The 4,401-nt window shown below is 46.0% G+C and overlaps 1 pseudogene; it reads left to right on the top strand.

Annotated features, from left to right (window-relative positions):
• On the top strand, positions 1-4,248 carry LOC103129383 (ubiquitin carboxyl-terminal hydrolase 44 pseudogene; annotated as a pseudogene).
• The last annotated feature ends 153 nt before the right edge of the window (positions 4,249-4,401 follow it).

Below are 4,401 nucleotides of genomic sequence, written 5' to 3'. Positions count from 1 at the left end.
GCTCGAACTAACCACGCGACAGGGATTGACAAGATGGCGAACATTTTAGAAACAGAGGAGTAAACCGTGAAGGGGAGCCTCGGTAAGCTGCGTCCTTTTAAAATAATGACTTGTCTTGTCCATGAGAACTGTGTTTGATCATAATCTGGGAGTTGGTGGAAAGTCCCAACGGACGCCGTGAACGGCGGCTCGGATAACGCGTGAACTAGTTGGGATATCAACCCGGCTTGCTAATGCTAGTTAGCATGCTAGGCTAAAATTAGCAGCTCACTAATCTCTTAATCACAAATCTGAAAACAGGAATAATATGCACCGGAAACTGTGGATAAACTCTAATTTATGTTTAAATTGCTCGACGGTGTTGTTTCTCGTGTTTGGTGAGTCTCTAGGTTTATATTTTGTTTTATAAATCCCAGAGATCTCGGGTTAGCCGTAGCTAGCTGGCTCAAGTTAGCAACTGGGGATTTACCACTTTTTGAAATATTATCATGATAAAACAGAAGACATTCTCATGCTGATGTGAAATTAATTGTTGTTTCTTTTACCGTTTAATGGTTGTCTTCAGATAGGTCGTATTTATTATGCATTTATGCAACAATGAAGCTTCATGTTCAGACCAGGCAACCACAAGGACAAACCTGGTAAAGCGCGCTAACTCGCTGATAAATCCTGGCTAGCTCTCTGAACAATCACGACTCTTAATGCTAAATTATACCACTATTATTTTAATATATTAAGTGAATGTTCTGTTGCAGCTATAAGTGGATACATCATAAGAAAAATCAAATATATTAAATTACTGCATAATCCTTGATATTTATGCTTTATAAAAAGAATAAACACGCCCACTCCTGCACTATAAAAAGGTAAACAAGCGCAATGATCGACTCGAGTCCATGAACAACAGTCGTTTTAGCTTTTATGATCTGTGATTTGCATATAAACATTTTAGTACGGAAAGTTTGCAAAAGTTTAAAGAGCTGTTTGTCAAAATAAAAGATGTTCCCTGAGGGAGGATTAACACCAGTATATTAAGAGTTAATTAACATGCAATAGACTTATTCAGACCAAACAGCACGTTTGTTACTGTAGATCAAAAAGTGATAGTCTCATAAAGTTGAAGAGTTCTGTAGTTTTAATAAGTCAGAAATAATGCAGTTTAATTTAGCTAATCCAATGCTGTAGAGTGTTGACGTGTGTAAGATTTCTTCCTGATCTAGTCGGAACAACGATTGAGTGAGTCACACACTGTCCATAAATGAAGAAATCGCTTTTCCTTGAGGGATTTATGCAGGAGAGCAACAGTGCAGAGGAGAGATGAGAACATGTGATTATTATACCTCAGTGTGGAAATTTCAACATCCTCATTATAACCAGAAATGATGTCAGGCTTTTACTGAGTGATGCCAATTTCAGATATTTTTATGCCCAAAATTCTGACTTTGGGTATTTTTATAGGTTGTAGTTTTGAATCCAACAGAAAAAGAAGATATTTATTCAAGTGTATTTCCTGAATGATTGTTTAATTACACTTAAAAGTGGTTTGAAACTAACACGACGTATGTTTATTAAGCACGTCTACAACTAAAACACCGATATAAGCTCAACAGGAAGTGCTAATTCATGCCGCTCTCATGCTGTTTGTCTTTCTGGGCTCAGTGAGTTTGTGTTTCTGTTACTATTTATAGAACAGGTTTAGGTTGATGTTTCACATCCAAGTTTAACTGGCTAATTTAGGTCTGGGTCGGATTTTAAATTCCAAAATGTACAAGATTATTTTCCATCAGCCGAGAATCTTTTATTATAGAATGTTAATTTTTTTTTTAATTTAAAGGATTACTTACAAACACAAGTCGATAAAGATTCTGAATATTTTTCCGTTGACCTTTATCTTCATTGAGCTAATGAAGCACAGACTGTGCAACTGTTGCTGCACACTGCTGGTCAGCTGGCTAAAAGAAGAGCTAATACGCTTTTTTCCCCCCACTTTTTACAAGGAAGGCAACATTATTAACTGATTAATAATTGGATAGCAAAAGGTGCTTAATAAGATATTTTATTTCACACAATCTGGTTAAATGGCTCTATAGTATAATTTCATTTTTCTAAACTGTTTGAAAGCACAAAATAAACTCTTATTCACTGAAAAGTTGGTTTATTTTTAAAATGTATTGTTAGAGTTTGTTTGCCGCCTGTTAGTTTATTGTGTTTCATTTTATTTTGGGTTGATAAAACCTTCAGTACAGATTAGATACAGCTTTTTTCTCTTCCAGAAACCACAACCATGTCCTGGGATGTTCCCATTTCTCCGCTCACTGTGGTCACCATGGTAATATGAGGCTAGTTTGAAAGCGACACACACGCTCTCTGCCTCGCACGCGAACCCACAGTCAGGCGCTGACTGTCCCAGGCGGTGCGCCCGGCCGGCCAGCAGGCCTGTGTGATGGACAGGTGTAAACACGTGGGGCGGCTGCGCCTGGCCCCAGACCACTCCATCCTCAACCCCCAGAAGTGGCACTGTGTGGACTGCAACACCACCGAGTCTATTTGGGCCTGCCTGGGCTGCGCGCATGTGGCGTGCGGCCGCTACATCGAGGAGCATGCTCTCCAGCACTTCCAGCAGCAGCGCCACCCACTGGCGATGGAGGTTAACGAGCTGTATGTGTTTTGCTACTTGTGCGACGACTATGTGCTGAATGATAACGCTACCGGGGATCTGAAGCTACTCCGAAGCACCCTCAGCGCCATCCAGAGCCAGCGCTATGAGGTCACAACGCGCAGCGGCCGAACCCTGCGCTCAGCTAGCTTTGGATCGGACGCGCTCATACCATGCGGCGCCAGCGAGCTGCAGCTGAGAGATGAGGACCGAATGTTTACCGCCCTCTGGCATCGCCGCCGGGCCCTCATCGGACGCATCTTCCGCCTCTGGTTTGGTTTAACCGATTGTGGGAAGAGGAGAGAGGAAGAGGAGAAGAGAAGGGAGGAAGAGGAAGAACAGAAACGGGAGGCAAGGGAGAGGCGGCGTGCTCTGAAGCGCCAGCTCCAGGAGGTACTGGAGAACGCTCCGATCAGAAAGAGTCGACGTCTGCGTCGGAAGAGCCAGAGAGTCGTGGATGCGACCATCGTGCCGACTGTTCAGAAAAATCGCAAGAAGAGAAAAAGTCAAACGGCCTCGTCTCGATCTCGCAGGTCACGGACTCGAAGTCCTTCAACTGCGGTGCCTAAGAAAGCCGGTCGGACAAAAAAGTCCCCGCCTTGCCCCAAATCCCAGAGACGTTCCTCTAACCCAAAATCTAAGCCCAGAACTATGCCATCCTCGTCCCGCGGCGCCCAGACGCCGGTCCGCCGCCGTCAGAGCAGCAAGCAGGAAGGCTCGCCTTTCAAACGGCGTCCCACCGTCACTCCTGGCGTGACGGGTCTGAGGAATCTGGGGAACACCTGCTACATGAACTCCATCCTGCAGGTTTTAAGCCATCTGCACGTTTTCAGGGAGTGCTTTCTCCGCTTGGACCTGACCCAGGCGCTGGAGCTGCTGGCGTCTGCCGTCCACGACCAGCTGACTGTGAAAACCACGACCCAGTTCCCCCTGTCTCAGAGAAAGGGGCTCCAGTCGACGTCGGGGCTGAGTGGCGGGGCGTCGCGCAGCCGCAGCATGGAGCTGATCCAACCCAAAGAGCCCAGCTCCAAGCACATCTCCCTCTGCCACGAGCTGCACACCCTGTTCCAGGTCATGTGGTCCGGCAAGTGGGCGCTGGTCTCGCCTTTTGCCATGCTGCACTCGGTGTGGCAGCTGATCCCCGCGTTCAGGGGCTACGCCCAGCAGGACGCGCAAGAGTTCCTGTGCGAACTGCTGGACAAGGTGCAGCAGGAGCTGGAGAACACCGGGAAGCACACCAACACGGCCGGAGTCCCACAGAAACGCCTCATCAAGCAGGTTCTGAGCGTCGTCAACACCATCTTCCATGGCCAGCTTCTCAGCCAGGTACGACATACACACACACACACCTACACACACACACACACACACACACACCTTTAACCCTGTCGTCCAGCTTCTGCTCTAAGCTACACAGATAGAGACTTAGGCTGTGTTCACACTGCAGCCTGAAGTGACCCAAATCCAATTCTTTTTGCCGTAAAGCGACCTGCGTCTGATCGTTTTATGATAGTCTGAGCAACACAGATTGGATTTTTTCGAATGTGACCCGAGTTAAGTGTTGCGGAAAAACACCTCGGGGTGAAGCAGGTCAAAATGCGTCAACACAACAAATCTAATACGCAATTTAAAAAACAAGCACTTGACAGAGTTTGGCTACACCAAAGCTCAATGCAGGAAAAACAAAGTCATCCAGAGCGATTTGACAGCAGGTAAATCCTCACCCAGAAGAGAATGACGGTCAG

The sequence above is a fragment of the Poecilia formosa genome, unplaced genomic scaffold, assembly GCF_000485575.1.
Source record: "Poecilia formosa unplaced genomic scaffold, Poecilia_formosa-5.1.2 Scaffold540, whole genome shotgun sequence".
In the NCBI taxonomy this organism is placed as follows: Eukaryota; Metazoa; Chordata; class Actinopteri; order Cyprinodontiformes; family Poeciliidae; genus Poecilia; species Poecilia formosa.
Note: the sequence above shows the minus strand (reverse complement) of the source record. Positions and strands in the feature narration are given on the sequence as shown.